This window comes from Microtus pennsylvanicus, chromosome 1 (assembly GCF_037038515.1).
Source record: "Microtus pennsylvanicus isolate mMicPen1 chromosome 1, mMicPen1.hap1, whole genome shotgun sequence".
Lineage (NCBI taxonomy): Eukaryota > Metazoa > Chordata > Mammalia > Rodentia > Cricetidae > Microtus > Microtus pennsylvanicus.
The window spans coordinates 84,976,289-84,998,198 of NC_134579.1; the positions used below are offsets into that span (position 1 = coordinate 84,976,289).

Genomic DNA, 21,910 nt, shown 5'->3' on the forward strand with positions numbered 1-21,910 from the left:
CTAAAAATATTAATGAATTGGGTCTCATTTCTTTTTTAATTGCTTAAGAGTATGTTAGCTTTTTATCATTTATTGACAGTAGTTTAGATTTTGCTTTTAGTAGGAAAGACTAAATGAAAGAAGATATGGCATTGGTTTTATGAATGGATCATGGTTACTTTTAGCTTAGGAAACTGGAAAGCGGTACATGTGGTCTTGGAAAATAGTGAATTACAACATGGGCTACAGGTGCAGTTGTAGTATATTTATATTCCAGTCAAATACAAGCATAGAAATGGGCTAACATTTCTGAATAATTACAAGTAGTGAAAAATTATATCCTAAAATTCTAAGGAATAATATCTAAGGATAGTTGTTGAAAATGGTATTATTCCCCCCCACACACACACACACATACCTTTTTATTTGCTGTTCAAAAACCAGTAGAGAGTGGAATGAAATAAGGAAGCTTGTCGCATTGTCAAGAATTTCAGTGCCTCAGACACTTGGATCTTGTTCCTTTGTATCTGTGGCATCTGTACAGCTTTGTTCTTTAACAGAAGTCAGTAAACATGAATGAGACCTGGGCCCCAGGCTTTTCCCTGAAACAATCAGATAGGGAGGAATCATTGATCAAAATAGAGCAACTTTTCAGGAGTGTGTTATGTAATCAGTCACATCTGGTATTGCAAGGTGTGTCTAGTGTCATACCAGAGCCTTGTTCTCCTGATTGATGTTACCAGGAGTCTCAAGAGATGTTTGTGAACTATGATCGAGGCTTCTAATACCAGTGAAGAGAATGATACTGCTTTTGATTATGTCTTTTAAGTCATTGCTAGTTTTTAGCACTTCCTAGGCAAATCAACAAAAAAGGTACCTATTTTAATCTTAAGTGATCCACCTAAAAGATCATGAGTACTTTGAGAAGTTTTCCAGAGGACTCTGGATTGTGACCCTCAGTATAAATTCCAAAAAATTTCTCTACTCCTACCTCTCCCAGAATCCCAGAGCATGAAGTTTGAACATAAACTTGTGTGACAGTGAAGAGTGAATGTTTCTAATGCTTATGTCTACATAATTATCTTTAAAATGCATATAACTAGTTTATTGTTTAACTGATTCAAGCTAGTGAATTCCACTTTAACTTTTTTTTTGTTTTTGTTTTTTTATTTGTTTTGTTTTAGGGCATTCTTTAAAATGTCCACAGGATATGATTGTAGTAGCAAATTGTAATTTATTACTGAGTCTTTGGTCTGAGTTCACATTTACCCTGTCTGCACTCCTTTTCGGTAGAGGGTAGCTCTTTCATTACTGTGGGTTCTACCCCCTGCCTTGTCAGGAATCACAGTTATTCCCAGGTCTTACTCCACTCTATAGCTTCAACCACACGTGTCTGAGATTTTCCCTTCAGCATTCAAAGTCAATCATCTCTGTTCATTTTTTTTTCTTGGTATAAACTAAGAAAACCTCATAAACAACCTGTACTTCATTTCTTCTTCATTTGTCACTGATTCAACCCATTCATACTTTTATTTAACTGACTTAGAAGTCTCCAGTGTGTTCATTTGTATTGATAAGCATTATTCATTGCCTGTCTTGTTTGGCTATTTTATAGCATTTGAGTTTGAGTCTTTGCATTAAGATCTTTAACCTTAGCAGGGCTGACTCAACAGGTAAAGAAAGTCTTTCTGCCCCAGCCTGAGGCCTCAGTTTATAAGAGTGGAGAGAAAACCAGCTCTGTTATGTAGTTCCCTGGCTTGTGTGCTGTGACACAGCCTACCCCACCTCCATTATAATGAAAACAGTTAAAGCTTGAGAGGTGGCTTAGTGCTTAGAAGTGCTTGGTCCTCATCCAGAAAATGAGAATGTAGTTCCCAACACCACATCAGGTGCCTCACAACAGCTCCAGCTCCAGGGGACTGGGCGACGACTTCTGACCTTCACAAGTACACATACAGTCACACACATAAATATAAGCTGGACAATATGTTTTCATGTATTACATGCTTCTTTTGACATTGTGGCTTCTGTTCATATCTTTGATTGTGTTTCTTATTTTCCTTTGCTGCCTTTTATTGCCCTTACTCTTTGGTTTTCAAATTCCTTGCATTTCAGTTCTAGAAAGTATTGTATTCTTTCTCTTAGCCTCTCCAGTGATCTCATTATTTCTCATTTGGATGTAGCACCCCCCGCCTTTTGCTTTGCCACCCTATAATTTTTATCTACACAGCAACTAAGTTAGTCTAAGGGTGGGGTGTCTTGGAGCTTGACTTGGAAGTAAGTGATGAATATGTATCTCCATACACATTAGTTAAAACTCTTAAATTCTACATAATCTGGTTCTTGGCTTTTTTGTTTGTTTGTTTGTTTTGATTTGTTTTTTGAGAGGGTTTCTCTGAGCTTTGGAGCCTGTCCTGGAACTAGCTCTTGTAGACCAGGCTGGCCTTGAACTCACAAAGATCCGCCTGCCTCTGCTGGGATTAAAGGCGTGCGCCAGCGCTGTCCTGCTCTTGGCATTTTTTAACCTTGTTTTATTTATTATTTTTAAATATTTATTTATTTATTATGTATACAATATTCTGTCCATGTGTATGTCTGCAGGTCAGAAGAGGGCACCAGACCTCATTACAGATGGTTGTGAGCCACCATGTGGTTGCTGGGAATTGAACTCAGGACCTTTGGAAGAGCAGGCAATGCTCTTAACCACTGAGCCATCTCTCCAGCCCTAACCTTGTTTTATACTAGTCTTCATTTACAATATTACTGTCTGTACTGTTCTTACTGTTCTTTTCAGACATGTTCAGCTTGTCTATGCTTTAAGCACTAGCTATTTTATCTCTTGGGAATGCTAATCACTGTTCTTCCTATGGCTACATTCAGGTATCAAATGAAATGTCATCTACAGGAGAGACAGTCCCTGACCCAATTTTAGAATAAAATGACCCACCCCCTTCCTCTTTACACTTTCCTGTCATCATAATGCTATTAAGTATTATTTAGTTTTGAAATAGTTTTTCACTATGTAGCCCTGGCTGGCCTAGAACTTGTGTAGAACAGGTTGTCCTGGAACTAACAGAGATCTGCCTCTAAAATTCTGGAGTTCAAGACATGTCCACTATGCCTGCAAGAACTTGTTTGGTTCATAGCTGTATCCACAAAAATATAAACCAGTGCTGCTTATATTGTGGGAATGAACAGTGTTGGCCCCAAATATATATATATTTTCCAAATATATATTTTTATACCTGTCTTTTGGCCTCTAATCGGTACTGAATTATCAAACTTTTCCTTATTAAATCCTGAGAGTCTCCTGTAAACCTGATGATGTCTCTATAATAAATCTGGGTCTCCAGGATTTCCTGGAAGAATGTGTAAATTTACCTTGCAACTGGTTTTTGCAAACGCAAAACTCAAAGTCTCCGTTGATACTTTCAGTCCATCAAAAGGGATTTGTGAGTTTTGCCACCTAAACTGTCTCCTGACTCTGTTCTTAAACAGCCAACGTTCCACAGGTTTTTATAAAAGAATACCCATGTTGTCTGTGTCTCTTTCCTGCCAGGAGTCTTTTCATAATATAATAAAAACTCCAGTTTCCCCCATTGTTCTTAGGACAGTCTGATAACCACAATGTGGTAATTAAGATGCTGGATTATGTCATCCTGCTTTCTCATCCATTGCGGACCTTATGTCTTCTCTTTTTCTTTACCATCACTTGAATACACCAGCCAGTCTCCTCTTTCTCAAAGTTTCTGTATACATATCCCCTTCCATACCCATGTGTACAGTCCAGGGTTGATGAGTGCCAAAATACATCTTCTGTACATTCTCATATACACTTCCTTCTTCACTTGCCTGTGAGCAACACCACCAAACTGCCAGTTATTTTTAATTCTGAGTCAACTATTGTATTTGTCCAGCCCTCCCATTGCATGATCATTTAGTATGTTGGCTGGAAAAAGTGTTATTCAGTATTCAGATAATAACTGGAAGTAAGTTATTCTGACTTATTCCAGCTTGTTTTGGGCTGAACTGTGATTTCTTAAGTGCATACATTGAAATTCTAGCCTCTGATGCTCAGACTGTGCCTGCATTTGTAAATAGTATCATAAGTAAGTAAGACTATGTCCTTAAAGAGGCAATTGATTCAAAGACTTACTCAAAGGCTGAGTATATGAAGACACAGAGGATGGTAGTCAGATCATTGCAAGCAAGAACAGTATATGCTCTTAATCACTGAGCCATTTCTTCAGTCCCCAAATTATATTCTTAGGTTTTATAGAAAATAGTATACATGCTGGGCGGTAGTGGCATACGCCTTTAATCTTGGTGCATGGGAAGCAGAGGCAGGTGGATCTCTATGAATTTGAGGCCAGCCTGGTCTACAGAGAGAAATCTAGGATAACCAAGGTTACACAGAGAAATCCTGTCTTGAAAAACCAAAAAACCAAAAAAAGAAAAGAAATGACTCCTAAGTGATGAATATGTAACTATACTTTTGAGCCAGGGCTATCTGCAGAGAGGGGAGAATAGTGGGGGATAGAGAGAAAATAGTGTGAGAAGCAGAGCAGGGAGGAAACAGTGAGAATAACAGGGTTATAGGAAGAGTGAGTAACTGGGGGGAGGGAAGCCTGTGACCTGGAGAGACTTGAGGGTAGGGGAGGAGGTGAGGAGCGCTAGGATCCTACTAACATGGACTTAAAAATGTGTAACAGGCATTTGTGAAACTAAGGGAGCTGGAGGTCTCTGTGCGCTTTGATAAGCTAGTAGCCATATGTCCTTTTTGCCATAGGTAAGGGAAATGACTCCTTTAGGTAGACAGGAACAAGCTTCACAAATTCCTAGGGAATGCTGGCTTTTAGCTAATCTACAGAAATTCTCCTGTCGTTCAGGTTGAGCCTGTTTCTGGATATTTGGGTTGCTTTTTGGAGTTTGGGGGATTGAAGTTTCCTTTGGACCTGACACTGACTGTGTGGGGACGGAGGATCCAATTCAGATTGTCGGGTTGGTAGCAGGCATCTTTATTTCCTGAATCATTTTGCCAGCTTCTTAGCTGAAAATTCTAAGGAAAATATGGTGTGGCCTTTTCTTTATTTTAGTTGCTTACGATAAAATGTGATAGAGGTAAGCTGAGGAAGGACCTGTTAAGCACAAAAGAACCAAAACTTGAAAATTTAGAAAAATACTCAAATCATATTTAAAAAATTACAAAGAATGTTCTGGAAACAACAGCCGGTTATGGCTAGATACTTGTTCACTAAGGAGATTAGCTGATATATATGGTTTGTGGATTTAGACAGCCATGTTAGCAGAAACTAGTGAAAGCCAGAATAGAGAAGGACTTACATTAGGAGGGTTGCTGCCAGTTGAAGCTTAAGGATCAATACTGAGACAAAGGATATCTCTTGAGAGTTTGGGGATTCTAACAGATGGATGTAGAAAGCTAACTGTTTTGTTATTCTTCATCAAAAGGGAAAGAAGGATCAAGAACATATCATCAGGGACACTATTATTACCACAGAATCAGAGGGGTCAGGCCCTTGTATAAGTTAGTCCATTTCCTAGTGTGAAAGAGGTGTTTTACTGCCCTGGGCATAAAAGGCGCTCCACTCATTAGGCCAAACAATATTGTGTGGAACTAAGAAAGATTTTCCTTCCTTTTAAACAGACTTGCTAAGTAGCCTAGGGTAGCCTCAAACTTACCCAGCGTCAGTCTCCCTAGTACTAGGATTATAGGTGTTATCTATTATGCCTTGCTCAAAGAGGGTTGTTCCTGAGACTTAGAAATCTAAGGGCTTAGGGGTGAAACTCAGTTGATAAGATTGCTTGCCTAGCGTGACCAAGGCCCTAGGTTCCATCCCCAGTTTTACACATAATGGCCATGGTAGTAGATTGAATCATAGCACTCAAGAGGTGGGGGTAGGAGGATCAGAAGCTGGGGGGCAATCTTGGCTACAAAGGCCCTGTCTCAGAAACATCATCACCAATAAACCATCTAATGGCATTTGCCTTGCCAGACTGCAGGACTTATTGTGGCTTGCCGTCATCTTCTGATTCTTGCTTTTGGAATGGGAATGTCTCTCCCATGTTTATCTTACCCTGTGAATTTTGGAAGGAGATAACTTTTCTGGCTTCACAGACTTGTAGCAGGAGAATTCTGCCTTGAGATGAATCAAGAGTCCAGCCATACCTGATTTTAATGCCATTTAGATGAGATTTTGGATGTAACAGTTGATAAAATGGGTCAAAATTTGGGGGCTATTTGGGATAGAATCCTATGCATTTTGCATGGGAGAAAGACAAATTTTGGTAGGTCAGAGGGCAGAGTGTTGTACTCTAGATGGTGGCCAACCTCAACATGACTGAGAATGTGACTGCATGTAGAAGGCCTGTGAAGAGATAGTAAACCATAGGCAGAGTCTCACTGGCCTGGAACACAGCACCCCGGTTAGGAACTGTCTCCCTTTGGCCAGCACCCACCACCATGTTGGGTTTGTTATTTTGTTTTCTACACTGTGAGTTCAGGATGTTGAGCTCAAGTGTCTTTGTGCTTATGAAGCATCTGAATCATCTTTCCAGCCCTAACTTAAGTTCTAAAATGTTACCTGCAGTGTTTCTAGACTTGCATGAACTATTGAACACATTATTCATGTGAGTGGTGAGAACAGAAAAAAGGTTAGGTTCTTCTTACATATGAATGTGGTGGGAACCTGATGGCTCTCAGACATGGAGTAGTCCTGCTTTACAGGACAAAGGTTTTTTTAGTCTAGCAACTGTTTCATTCTTGTCTTTGTATCCTTTAGGTCTGACTCAGTGCTAATATGCATTCCATGGATCAAACACACTGACAGCAATAACACATAGGTGTTGAATTAAGGGAAGAAATAAAAGTACTTCCTCAGAGTATTTGCCCCAGATGACAAACATCATTGTCTCTACATTTCAACTTTTATAGGTAGATTTTAGGAAGTTACTTTTCAAGCAAATGATACACATGCCTTGTTCTGGGTCAGGGGCATGGACACGATTTAAAATTACAGCTATTTTTATCTTAGATTGTAAAAGTTGACTACATGGAAAATCCAAGGCAAGGTTGATTAATACCTTGTTCTCTTAAAGGCTTGTTAAAAACAGACTAGTACACATTAGGATAACAGCCTTAAGTGACCCTAAGATATTGTGAGGTCCAGCAAAGGTAATAGTCTCTCAGACTTAAAGAGAGAGTGTCATAATATTGCATAGCTACACATGTAATAAACAGTGTCTGTGCTTTGCTTTAGTTTGTTTTATGTTGGAGCTCAAATCCAGAGCCTCATGCATGTCAGGCAAACACTACTGCAGAGGTTCATCCCTAGGCCTTGATAGTTTGATGCAGGAATGAACGGTTTTCTACCCACAGTCATTTATTTTATTTATTTATTTATTTAATTTTATTTTTTGGTTTTTCGAGACAGGGTTTCTCTGTAGCTTTGGTGCCTGTCCCGGAACTAGCTCTTGTAGACCGGGCTGATCTCGAACTCACAGAGATCTGCCTGCCTCTGCCTCCCGAGTGCTGGGATTAAAGGCGTGCGCCACCATCGCCCGGCTACCCGCAGTCATTTCTCAGACCAACATGGACAAGTAACTAATACACAGGTGTCCCATATTCTACCGTGCAACACTTCAGTGCCTTTCACAGATTCTGCTTTTAGTATGAATTGAGCGAGGCTATTTGTCTTTTTTTTTTTTCTTCCAACTGTATGTGCTCACTTCTATTTGGGGCAGGGTGTTTTATTTGGTTTTTGTTTTTTTAAGACAGGGTGTGTGTAGCTTTGAAACTCTTTCTGTAGAGCAGGCTGGCCTCAGACTCAGAGATCCACCTACCTCTGCTTCGGCCTCCCAAGTGCTGGAATTAAAGGTGAGCGCCACTACCACCTGGCACTTTTTGTTTGTCTGTTTTGAGACAGGGTTTCTCTGTGTATAGCTGCCCTAGCTGTTCTGGAACCTGCCCTGTAGACCAGGCTAGCCTTGAACTTAGAGATCCACCTGCCTCAACCTCCCAAGTGCTAAAATTAAAGGATTAAAATTTTAAAGGATTAAAATGTGCACCACCACCGCCTGGTTCAAAATTTGGTTTTCTTACAGTATTTTAAACTTGATCATCAGCCCCTTTGTTAAGGTGATAGATAAACCATGATCTTTGATGATGCTACCACCATTGGTTGGTTGTGCTTTGACCTATGCCCAGAAGAGATGTTTAGCACACTGATGTATGTGTACATTCTGAGCCCACTGAACGTCTGTTCCTTTTATCATCTTTTACTTCATCTTTCTTCCATCCTTGAAACTAGTTCTTCTTAGGTATTCTAGTGAAAGGTAAGTCTGTCACTTTCTACTATATATTAAAACTAATGGCCAGCAAGATGGCAGACTGGGTGAAGGCACTTGGTGCTAAGTCTGAAACCTGAGCTTGAGCCCACAGAATGAAACCACTATACTTGCCCATTGGCATGATCCCCCCTACATGCATGCACATGTGCACAAGATTACACAAATAATTGTTAAATTTCTATTTTTTAAAATGAGAGATAATTAAGAAAGGTATTAAGAAAGCAGAGTAGGCTAAAATCTGCAAAATAAAAGATGCTTTAAGTTTTAAGAAGAATTTTAACGCCAGGCAGTGGTGGTACACACTTTTAATCCCAGTACTTGGGAGGTACAGGCAAGTTCTGTGAAAGCTGAGAGAATGAGGTAGCTCCAGATGGAACGTCTGAAGCTAGCAGAGGCTGGTTTATAAGGGCTGAAGAAAGACACCATCTCTAACAAAATTGGAGGCACAGAAGCAAATGTTGACCAGACGCTGTAGCCAATCATCCAGAAAACCTGGCTAAGGTATTGAGTGAAAGTGGCCACGCTAAATAACCTTTCCTGTAAATTAAGATGTTTTCTATTGGAAGAAGATACCATATAGAACCATTTATTTATTTATTTATTTGTTTGTTTGTTATGTATACAATATTCTATCTGCATGGATGCCTGCAGGCCAGAAGAATTGCACTAGACCTCATTACAACTCAGGACCTTTGGAAAAGCAAGCAATGCTCTTAACCACTGAGCCATCTCTCCAGCCCCCCATATAGAACCTTTATGGCTATTAAGAAGCATGCCTTTAATCCCAGCACTCAGGAGGCAGAGGCAGGCGGATCTCTGTGAGTTCGAGACCAGCTTGGTCTACAGAGCTAGTTCCAGGACAGGCTCCAAAGCCACAGAGAAACCCTGTCAAAAAACCAAAAAAAAGAAGAAGAAGCCCTGGCTTCAGAACTTCTCTGATAAGCTAAGTGTGTAATTGAGGTTGATGGCAACTGGTGACTTATACGTTGAGCCTAGTGCTTGCTTCCTAAATTCAGAAGTCCTAGGGCTATTAGTCATTCGGAAGCTGCCCTGTCTATGCTGTCACCAGGCCTTGATGACAGCACACCTGATAATAGCTCAGCATCGTGACCTGCTGAGAAAGAGCATTCCTTGGCTATAAACCTGGTATAAATACATGAGATTGTTTTCCTCCTGCCTACTCAAAATCCATTCTACAGCACATGAATCAAGGAGTAATTCAGGCTTTCAAGTCTGACTTTTAAAGGAACACATGCAAGGCTCTAGCTGCAGGAGTGAGTCCTTTTGTGAGTCTTACCAAAGCAAACCAGAAAGGAGGAAAGGACTCGTCAGAAGAGGTCTCTGAGAACATTTGTGATTCACAGGAGAAACAAAATTCAGGAGTAGACTTCCATCTCCAGTGATGGAATAGCAAGAGAACTAGAGTTAGAAGGAACTTGAAGAAGTGGCTAACCACAGTCTCCTGTAAAATGTGACAGTTGGGGGTTGCAGTTGCTTTGGATAGATCATCAAAGGAAAGTTCCGGGAGAGACTTGTTCCTTAAGAAATATGAGTATTGGTAAGACAACAGCAGACAATTTAGAATATTGTATCAATTTAGATGGTAAATAGGCCTTTGAGAGGCTAGACTTCAAAAGTTTTAAATAAGTCATGAACCGAATGCTATCAAACAGCATCATGTATTAAACAGAAGAGTCAATCAATGTGCTATCATTTTAAGACACTGACATGGGTCCCACAACCACCAGCAGCTACCACCCTGATCAGCAGCTGATCAGTATCAAGACAGAACTCAACAGCAAAAACAAGTTGTTTCAAGTCTAAATGGTCATTAGTTGTTTTTTTTTTTTAGTCACAAGTACTCTCTATGTACATTTAAAGAATAATAATGCTGCCAGCAGTGGTGGCCCAAGCCCTTAATCCCAACACTCAGCAGAGGCAGGCGGATCTCTGTGGGTTCAAGGCCAGCCTGGTCTACAAGAGCTAGTTCCAGGGCAGGCTCCAAAACTACAGAGAAATCCAGTCTCGAAAAACAAAACAAAAACCAACAATCCTGGGTGGTGGTGGTTAATCCCCACACTCAAGAGGCAGATGCAGGCAAGCCCATCTCTGAGTTCAAGGCCAGCCTGGTCTACGGAGCTAGTTTGAGGACAGCTAGGGCTATACAGAGAAACCCTGTCTTGAAAAAACAAAAGAGCCATTATGTCCTTAAAAATTAGACCTCATCTGCTAAGAACCCAGTCACAAAAATGAACTAGTATAGTGTGAACAGGATATACTACGATCTAGTGTAAACATGTCTTCTGTATTTGGCAAAACCAAAATGTGTGATTTGCTCTCTTAGAAAGGTACAGAATCAAGCCTCAGGAACTGTAAGACGGTTGTCATTGGGAATGTTCACAAGGCGCTTGTGGGAGCTGCCTCAGAGATACTTAAGGCCATTGGGAGATAGAAACTTCCAATATGCTGTAGAATTTCAAATAACATGATGTGAAACTGCAGTTTTGAGCAAGTGACCTAGTTTTCTGAGATTTCCTTACAAATGATAATACCTTAGTAACATTACAGTGGGGTGGTATATGTTAGTGTCTCAGCTGAAATCTTTTAACAATTTAGTCATGAAGTACTGTAATGTTTGCCTGTTTGTGATCACTTCTTTAAAAATTATTATGTATAGTGTTCTGCCTGCTGGTATACCTGCACTGCAGGCCAGAACAGGGCACCAGATCTTATTACAGATGGCTGTGAGCCACCATGTGGTTGCTGGGAATTGAACTGGGGACCTCTGGAAGAGCAGCCTTCATCTCTGAGCCATCTCTCTAGTCCCTATGATCACTTTTTAATGCTTGAAATGCTCCAAGTATGGGCAAAGGAGAGAACAAACTAGTTAGCAATGCTGTGAAAGGCCCAGAAGAGCAAAGTTTTATTTTTTCATTATCATTTATCAAAGTTACTTATCATACTATATAATAATTCAATTTTTGATAGTGTACATTTTTTAAAAGTTTCGATTTTTATGTATGTGTTTTGTTATATATGTGTGTGTGTGTGTGTGTTTTGCCTGCCTGTATAACATACATATACTACCTGTGTAGGCTGGAAGAAGGCATCAAATCCCCCTGGAACTGAAGTTATAAGCCACTGTGAGCAATAGTGTAGGTGCTGGGAACTGAACTAAAGTTCTCTGAACGAGCAAGTTCTCTTAGCTGTTGCACAATCCCTCCAGCCCCTATATGTTCCCTTTTTATGAGCACTGGTAAGATTTCTTACACCTATTTTGTGGAAAAAACAACATAAAATCCATATTTTAGTAGAATCCTATAAAATTTCTATTCTTTTTGAGGCTGGACAATTTATATGCCTAATTGTTTATATTTTTTTTTTCATTTTCAAGACAGGGTTTCTCCATAGCTTTTTTTTTTTGTTTCCTGTCCTGGAATTAGCTCTTGTAGACCAGGCTGGCCTCGAACTCACAGAGATCCACTTGTCTCTGCCTCCCGAGTGCTGGGATTAAAGGTATGCGCCACCACCGCCTGGCTTGTTTATAATTTTGTATGATGGGAAAAAATTATTTAGGCTGTCGCTTATGAGAAACCTTGTTTTGAAAAAAAAAACAAAGCAAAACAAAACAAAAACCAGGTGGTGGTGGTGGTGCATGCCTTTAATCCCAGCACTCGGGGACAGAGGCAGACAGATCTCTGAGTTTGAAGGCAGCCTGGTCTACAGAGAGAGTTCCAGGATAACCAGGGCTACACAGAGCCTATCTGGAGGAGGGGAAGGAGGGTTGACTTTAAAGCTTAATGAAAATGAAAATAGTGAGCCCTCTTTTCCTGTCTCTTGTCTTTCATGGAAGAGCACCCCATCCACAGTACATAATGTTCTGTGTGATGTTCATGTACCCATGTGAAATTGCTAGTTAATTGCAGCCTGGGCTCCTGTGAATGAGTCATTCAAGAAGGGAACATCAGATTGAGCAGACGCAGGCTCTTTCTATAAACAGCTACGGAAGTGACACAGTTGTCAGAAGATTCAGCAGACAGGTGAGCAAGCCTGTGCAGGAGGGCAGGAGAGATGCTCATAAGATACTAGAATGTAATCATTATCAGCCTTTTTGCTTTTTAAAATTAACTCTGCTCTGAATTTTTTATAATGTTCAGTGTTCTTGCTTTACTTCTTAAATTCTGAAACTCAGAACTAGGGAAAAATATTTAGAAATGGTATATAAAAACATGACTGTATTTGTTCATGTGAGGTATATACATTTGCATTTCCTGTATTTGGGAGGTGGAATTAATAGAATTGTAAGTTTAAGACCAGCTTGAACTACACTGGGAGACCTTGTTGCAAAAAAAAAAAAATATATTAGTAGGAAGATACATATAGCGTTCAGTAGAGAAAGAAAATCAAGAAAGGATAGCTTATCAGTTTGTATTAGTCATTAAGACCTTACAAGCAAAATGTGGGTCAGTTCTTATAGTGTAGATTTGATACAGAACTCCAGAGGTGGGGGAAGAGTACACGCAGATGTGTAGTCTTTGAATTAAACCCAGAGCTTATACATGCTAATAACACACTCTGCCACTGAGCTACATCCCCAGCACTTGAAGAAATGTGTGCTTATAAATTCATTCTTTTTGGAAGCTTGGTAGACTCGCTGAAGACACAGCTCATAGTAGATCCCCAAGCCTGAAGTGGTGGGCATCTGTCCAGGCTTGCTTTGTTTGGCTGTACACAGTGGTTTTATGGTAAGGGTTTAATTATTGTGTTTTTAAATTAATACTATTTTTAATTATGTGCATGTATGTCAGGATATGTGCACATGTGTGCAGGTGCCTGCAGAGTTTGGAGATGTTATATCCTCCTGGTGCTGGAGTTACAGGTGGTTGTAACCTGACTGATATGGGTGCTGGGAACTGAACTCGGGATCTTCTGATAGAGCAGAAACTTCTCATTTATTGAGCTCTCTCTAGGCCCTTTTTTCCTTCTTTCTTTCTTTCTTTCTTTCTTTTTTTTTTTTAGACACTGCCTCATGTAGTCCACGGTGTCCACATACTCACCATATAGCTGAGGATAACCTTGATCACATTCCTCCTGCCTCTGTCTCCTGGGTATTGGCCTTACGGGGATGCACCATAACAGCCAGCCTGGGAGAGGGAATTTTTAGGTTGGACTAGAACCTAAAATTTCTCTATCTTGATTGTCCTTAAAAGACGTGGAACTTGGTAGGAAGTGAGCAGAGGAAAATTGGTCAATTTATTCTGGCTTTAGTTGTAAATGCTTAGCAGAGGTATAAAGATTGAACCCATATACCCAACCAGGGAAGAACGTGGGAGTATAGACTGAGTGGAGACTGGGAAAGTGACCAGGCCCAGGAAGAGAGAGCCTATAACTATGCGCACAATGGAAGTGTGGAAGAGAAAAATGCCTTTGTGTTTTGTTTTGGTTTTGAGACAGTCTCACTATGTAATCCAGATTCCCTGGAATTTATTTTTTTATTTTTTTAAAATATATTTATTTATTATGTATACAATATTCTGTCTGTATGTCTGCAGGCCAGAAGAGGGCACCAGATCTCATTACAGATGGTTGTGAGTCACCATGTGGTTGCTGGGAATTGAACTCAGGACCTTTGGAAGAGCAGGCAAAGCTCTTAACCGCTGAGCCATCTCTCCAGCCCCTCCCTGGAATTTATTATATAGCCCATGGTTGCCATAAACTTGTGGTGATCCTCCTGCTTCAGCCTCCAGAGTGCTGGAATTATAGGCGTGGGCTACCATACACAACTCAGAATGCTTTTTTGTTTTTGTTTTGTTTTCGAGACAGGGTTTCTCTGTAGTTTTGGAGCTTGTTCTGGAACCAGGATGGCCTTGAACTCACAGACGGGCCTGCCTCTGTCTCCAGAGTGCTGCGATTAAAGGTGTATGCCACCAACACCCAGCTCCTTACTTATCTTTAATACTGTACTAGAATTAACTGGCATTTATAAACTCTCTGCTGGATAGCCATAAAAAAGCCCATCAAAGAACAAGAAGTGAGATAATGTGAGGCCTCAAAAATGATTGAAGGACCTTTACTGTGCTTGAGAAGTCATGCCACTGGGGAGTTCTTAGTAGAGAGATAGGATCACTGACTTTAGCGAAGCAAGGATGCAGGCAGAATTATAGAACCTTTGTAGTAACTCATGTGGTATAACTGTGACTCAAGTCCAGAGTTGGAGGCTAGGGAGATGGCTCAGCTGGTAAGAACACACACTTGCTGCACAAACATGAAGCACTTAGTTCAAATTCCCAGAACCCATGTGAAAAATCAGATATGGTCATGTGCACCAGTAATCTTGGAAGGGTTGGTATCAAAGGATTACTGCGGCTTGCAGCCTGCTGGCTTGGCTCCAGGTTCAGTGAGAGACCCTGCCTCAGGGTAGTAGGGAGAGAGAGAGAGAGAGAGAGAGAGAGAGAGAGAGAGAGAGAGAGAGAGAGAGAGAACAGAATATCAGTGTCTTCCACTGGGCTCTGCTTGTACACAGCCACACACATGTACACAACTTTGAAAAACTATTACCATGAAATTAAGAGGTGTAAGTGTAGCTGGGTAGTGGCAGTATAAACCTTTACTTCCAGCACTTGGGAGGCAAAGGCAGGTAGATTCCTGAGTTGAAGGCCAGCCTGACCTAGAGTGAGTTCCAAGACAGCCAGAGCTACACAGAGAAACCCTGTCTCGAAAACCAAAAAGAAAAAGGTGGAAGTGTAAGGAGGAGACAGGTTATTGAATGAGATAAGTAATCGGTATGAGAAATAGTGAATTGGGGTTTACTGTGGTCACGGTGTTTAGTAGGAGGGCACATTTGAGAAGGAAACAGTTCAGGACATGTTAAACTTGAGGTACACGCTAGACATCCAGACACAGGTGTGTTCATCGTTCAGCGCAGTCTGAGCTGGAGGTACAAGTGGGCAGAGTCTGCGAGGCAGAGACAGGTGCCTACTGTTTAGTGTATATGGTAGGAGGCATCAGTGAGCCTCAGCCCCTTCCACTTAGGGTAAAGCCTATGCTAGACTTGACAGAAGAGGCTTCCCTTCCCAAAGCTGGGGAGCTCCCCTTACAGCTTCTATTGTCCTGCATTTGAAAATCTGCCTCTCATGCCATCTGAAAGTCCTGCTCTAGAGAAGTGGTTACAGACGAGATCATGAGCCAGACCTGGGGAACCACCTAGGAAGTCCCTGAGATGTTCCACAGAAGTGAGGCAAGGTCTTCTGTTTTAAATAGGTATTTCTCAGTCTAGTTAAGAGTGGCCTTTTAACTTTCCCCATGGACCAGAGATGTAGCTCAGTTAATAGAGGGCTTGCCTGTCTTGTGCAAACCCCCAAGTTCAAAACCAGCACTACACAAAACTGGTGTGGCGCCTGCCTGTAATTGTAGCACTTGGAATATGAAGGCAGGAGAATCAGAAGTTCACAGTCATCCTTGACCACATAGCAAGCTTAAGGCAGTCTGAGTTACCTAAGACCTTGTCTTTTAAAAAGTTCACACATGATAGTTTACTTTAGTACACTAAAAGTGAGTTACCAGGAAAAAAGATTAAAATACAAATCAATATACAAAACTGTAAAATATCTTACCCAATACACATGAAATTACTGTTAAATTCTTTAAAGCCTTTTTTTTTTTTTAGAGCAATGCAACCACAGCTTCTTTATCTTGTAAATAAATAGCAAAACTCTCCCCCATGTTAACATCTGTATGGTAGCAATTTAAGTTGCCCTGTTAGTAACAGTAGAAATAGGGGCACCTCTGAGTATTTTACCAATTAGGAGGCTAAAGACATCAGCTTGGCAGCACTGGTTCGGCAGCTGCATAAGATTCAAGGGGGAAGGCCTATTCTAGTGAATAAACGTCTGCCATCTTAGTAGTGTAGTTTTCTGCCTGGCTGCTGGTGCTCTGCTTTGGGGACACTTTAGTGTACTGGTCTTGGTCAGGTATGCTTACCCTTAGCGGCTGCATGTTTAATCAAGTTGGTTATTTGTCTTAGCTTTGTAGTTGCTGGGGTGAGACATCTCTCGTGGTAGAGTGGTTTCCGTCACCTAGCATTCCAGATCCTGTGACAGAGCATTAGCTCTTAGTTTTCAACTGTCCAGCATCTAGGTTAGGAGAAACTAAACATGGCAGGGTGCGGTACACACCTGTCAGCTGGCACGTGGGAGGCAGAAACAAAAGGATCACAAGTTCAGAGCCTGCCTGGCTTACACAGAGAGTTCAAGGTGACTTAGTGAGACCCTGTCTCCAAAAGCAAAGCATACAAGGGATGGCACCAGCTCAGTCACAGAGGAGAGGGTTTGTCTAGATTGTGCAAGACCCTGAATTGATTCCTTATTACTAGAAAAAGAAACAGAAAAACTAAGTTTCGGGGCTGGAGAGATGGCTCAGAGGTTAAGAGCATTGCCTGCTCTTCCAAAGGTCCTGAGTTCAATTCCCAGCAACCACATGGTGGCTCACAACCGTCTGTAATGAGATCTGGTGCCCTCTTCTGGCCTGCAGGCATATACACAGACAGAATATTGTATACATAATAAATAAATAAATATAAAAAAAACAACTAAGTTTCCTAGCACAGGAATCTCTCTGAATTTGTGCAACTATTAGTTCCTTCCCAGGTAGTGCTCTGTCCTGGTCCTGAGAGAGCCATCATTCTGGGTGGCTGTTCCTGTTTTCTTCTGTTAGAAAGCACCAGCGTGGAAGATGGGGTTCTCCGGAACTTCTGTTCCCTTTTCTATTTTAGAAGGCATGAATTTTGCTTAGGAAATGAGTTTGCCCATTTGACAAGGGCATCAGGTTCCCAAGCATGCTCCTTTTCTTTGTTTGTCTCTGAGGAGTAGGAATCTGCCTCAGTTGGTTTATTCTCTTCCCAGTCCTTCCCACCCTCCCTTTCCTCACATGGGGCTGACTTGTCATGTCTTGAATACCACAAGAGCAGCTGACAGATTCAAGAGGTATCTTGAACTCTGAGTGAGGAGCCTGACAAGATGGCTCTTAGGAAATTGGTAGTGTTTCTGCTTATTAACCCAACCCTTGGGTACAGTGAACAAGTGTCTGATTTTCTCACCAGAGAAGTCTAGCTAATGTCAGAAAGGAGGTCAAAAGTGGTAGCTTGGCATATGCCTCTATGGAAAATCAAACCAAGATTATTTAACAGTACAGGGGGTCTGTCTGCCAGCCAGCACATCTGTTCTCTTCCTGTTTCAGAACTCCAGGGAGGCTGCAGTTGCTTCATGAAGACAGTGGGGAGTCAGTGGTCAGCAGTGACAGCCTAAGATTTCCTCAGTATAAGAAAACATGTTCCTTTTGAGATACCCATGCTTTTGGTTTCATATCTGAGCTAGAGAGCAGTGCCATTCCTGCCAAGATCCACTAGTCTCCGCAGGTCTGGATGGGAGGAAGAGTACAGCTAGCTTGTAAGAAACTCAAGGGAGGGGCTGGAGTGTTGGTTCAGTGGTTAAGAGCACTGGCTGCTTTTCCCGAGTTCAGTTCCCAGCAACCATATGGTGGTTCACAACTATCCATAATGAGATCTGGTGCCCATTTATGGCCTACAAGCAGAACACTGCATACATAATAAATAAACCTCTGGGGGAAAAAAAAAGAAACTCAGGGAAACAGAGGAATGGCTTTGGAAGCACGCTTTGGAGAGGGCTGTTGTAAGGGAGAGTTGATGGTATGGATAGTCACCAGTCAGGATGCAGCTGGTTACTATCCTAGAGAAGGAATCTGGGGCCTCTTTGAAGTTCTAGTCATTACCCTGTTAGTTGATAGGTCTGTAGAAATTCTGAAGGATTGGGCTACATAATTAAAAAGGAGGAGGGCTCTGTCTGCCTAATGATAAGTATTTCAGTTTTTTTGATTTGTTGTTGTAATTGTTTTGCTTTGTGGGTTTGACTTGTTTTTTTTTTGTTGTTGTTTTTTTGTTTTGTTTTGTTTTTCAAGACAAGGTTTCTCTGTGTAGCCCTGGCTGATCTGAAAGTCACTTTGTATACTTGACTGGTCTCAAACTCAGTGATCCTCCTGTCTCTGCCTTCCAAGTATTGGGATTAAAGGCATTTGCCACCACTGCCCAGCTTGCTTGCTTTCCTTTCTCTCTCTCCCTCCCTTCCTTCCTTCCTTCCTTCCTTCCTTCCTTCCTTCCTTCTTTCCTTCCTTCCTTCCTCCCTCCCTCCCTCCCTCCCTCCCTCCCTTCTTTCCTCCCTCCCTCTCTCCCTCCCTTCCTTTCTCTCTTTCTTTCTCTCTTTCTATGATTTATTTTATATGCATTGATGTTTTGCGTGCATGTATGTCTGTGTGGGGATGTCAAATCCCCTGGAACTAGAGTTGCAGACAGTTGTGAGCTGCCATGTGGGTGCTGGGAACTGAACCTGGGTCCTCTGGAAAAACAGCCAGTGCTCTTAACTGCTGAGCTATCTCTCCAGTCCCAGTATTTCAGTATTCTTACAAGTTAGAACCGCATGTTAGCCCTTTGATGTCTGGAGCAAGTGGAGTCTCAGAGAACCGAGACGACAGTAATTGATATAAGCGAATAGTGCCCCTCTCGCCAATGGAAGCTTAGAATTACCCTTTAAACCTTTCCTGGGTCCAGTAGAGAATGGCTTCATACTGGTAATGTTAATAACTAATGGTTAGATGTATTTCTCTGTCTCCCAGTTTTGGCAGTAATTGGAACAAACGTTCTGGGGGCAACGAGAATTGGTTGATGTTGCGATCAGATATATTAGTGGTAGGACTGAGGTCCTGGAGGTCACAGCTGGGCACATGAGGAAGCCAGAGAAACTGCTTACATCAATGTCTTTAGAGAACAAGAGAGTTTAATTTATTCATTTCTAGGGTTAGGAGCTAGGACATCTTGAAAAGGGAATGAGGGGACAGTCACAGGAAGGGACAGACTGTTGTGACAGATAGTGCCACTTGATGGTTGATGTATTATATCTAATTAAAGGTGCAGGCTTCAAGCAAGTGTTGAATGTAGAAATGATGGACAGTATTGGGGGTAAAAATTATATGAAAACTTAATACAAATTATGTTGAAAATGGGAGTTGGGTCTTTTGGAAACAAACAAGGTAATATTATTGGTAATTGTTCTGAGGTAAGAATTAAAGGCAAGAGAATATTATAGAGACATCCAACTGAAAAACTGTGGTGAGGAAAGTTCATCCCTTGCTGAGTGTAGCAATGACAGTACCATGAACCCTTCAATTGCTGTCAAGAAGGGAGACCACCGTTTTCATGATGCACAGGTTTGCACTGTTTGTGCTGTTACTGCCCCAGGCATGACTTGTGCATCATGTTACACTGACTGGGGCGGTGAGGGAATAAAGAAAAGACAGATGGATAGATAGATGGACAGACAGAAAGCTAGGATCAGGTTGTTCAGACTCCTGGCTGCAAAACCCGCAGCACCCTGGAAACTTAATGTGTTTATTGTAGAGTTGAATAGAGAAGTCCGAGTTACTGCTTCAGTTGGGCAAGGAGCGAACAATGAGACAGGTTTCTCCAACTCAGCAGGGGAAGTCTCTGTAGGGCGCAGTCTTTAGGCAGTAAACATCGAGGAGAGGAAAGCTAGTGTAGATATTTTCTGCACACACTGTCAGCACTCACATTTGGTCCCGCAAGGAAGGCTTTACCATACTTCCCCGCCTCACCCCAGGGGAGCAGCTCTTGTGTTTCTCCATGGGTCTGAGGCTCTGGAGACTGACATATCCAGTTCGTGTCAACACACACAGTTTTTTCAAGACTTCACTCGGTCAGGGCTTTCTCTGCTGTCTACAGCGTAGAAAGAGAGTACATTTTTGTTTTCTCCTGCAGTACTGTTTTTTATAGATATCGATATCCATATTGATTTCCAGTAAGTAGTATGTGACAGGCTACAGAACTGGACTGTTAGTGCTAACTGTGTAGGGCATCTCTTTCAGGGCTCCTAGACAGGAAAGGGAAGTCCCCAGAGCTGAACCCACTTACTCTGAGAGTCAGTGCGTGCAAGGAGGAGGACCTAGAGTCTCTGGACTCCTTCCTTTCAGGCACTCTTTCCCAGCCTTAGGTCTTGCCACTACGTATCATGTGGAATAATAGCTGGTAGATTTAATGGTTCGCCAGGATCAGCCTGCCTGTGAAGGGAATTCACAGAGGCCCTAAGGCAGTTAGGCGAAGGTTGATTTTCTTTATATATGACAAACATGGAACATGATTGAAAATAGATTCCCTTTCAGCCACTTGGTTTCGTACCTACATTCTAAATAAGAAACCTTGACATGAAACTTCTCTGTAATTTGGTTTTTGAAGGGACAGGAACACCAACTCAGCAATGCCCAGAAACTATTATCTTGTAATATTTTATGAATGATTCTGTTGAATGAATGTGGTAATGCTGGCTACTGATAGAATCCAGGGAAGGCTAAAGCCATAAACATGTTATTCACATGGATACTTTTAGTTTCTTATACAATTGGAAGTCAGCCAGCTGTGTGTTTAGCTCAGCAGCCCTAGGGGCAATCTCCAGTACCAAAAAAATAACACCATCACCAGCAGACACCACCGCTCTGCGTGTGTAGCTTAGTAGAGTACATAGAGACAAGCAGAAGTCAAAGCTGGAGGACAGGACAACCAGGAAACGTGCGGACCACCTCTGGGGGAAAAACTACAGAAAAATGGCACTGATTCTAGGGCCAGTGACTTCGACCTTTTGGACTTAGAGGATACATAAAGCTGCTGATAAGATCAAAGAAGTCAGCTGGGCCATCACAAAATTCAGTTTTAAGATCACTTCCCAGCTATATATGTGCTAGGGTCACTTCCCAGCTATATATGTGCTAGGGTCTTTCTATGAAACAAACAGTGAAATCTGTGAACAGGAAAAGAAAATAAAACCAGATCTATGGCCGGGTGGTGGTGGCACACACCTTTAATTCCAGCACTCTGGAGGCAGAGGCAGGCAGATTTCTGAACTCAAGGCCAGCCTGGTCTACAGCATGAATTCCAGGACAGCCAGGGCTGTTACACAGAGAAACCCTGTCTCAAAGAACAAAAACCCATATGTATTCTAAAGCATGGCTTAAAGCTGTGTTGCTCCATCTGTGCCATGAGAGGAGAAAAAAATGTGCTGAGCAGCTTCTGCAGGTGGGAGATGCTTCATCTGAGCATTGCTTGGGCTGGAAGAACTCAGTCAGCTGTGACTGACGTGAGCCGAGGTGACAGCGCCCCAGGAGCACGCTGTGGAAGAGCTGGTGGGCCTGCAGTGTTTTTAAACACACAACCTGTACGTAAGTTATATACCAACGGAATAAATAGTAATGAACAGTGGGGCAAAGGTCTGATCTTTCCAGGTCTGGGTTACCTCACTCAGGATGATTTTTTCTAGTTCCATCTATTTACCTGTGGATTTCATGATTTCATGTTTTTAACAGCTGAGTAACACTCTGTTGTGTAAATGTACCACATTTTCTTTACCCATTCTTCTGTTGAGGGACATCTAGGTTGTTTCCAGTTTTGACTGTTAGGAATAGAGCAGCAGTGGATGTGGTTCTGGTAGAG

General features: G+C 41.7%; 1 protein-coding gene across 4 annotated transcripts in view; it reads left to right on the forward strand.

Moving 5' to 3' along the window:
• Positions 1 to 21,910, forward strand: part of N4bp2l2 (NEDD4 binding protein 2 like 2) — a 72,493-nt gene that overhangs the window by 28,531 nt on the left and 22,052 nt on the right. The window lies entirely within an intron of this gene.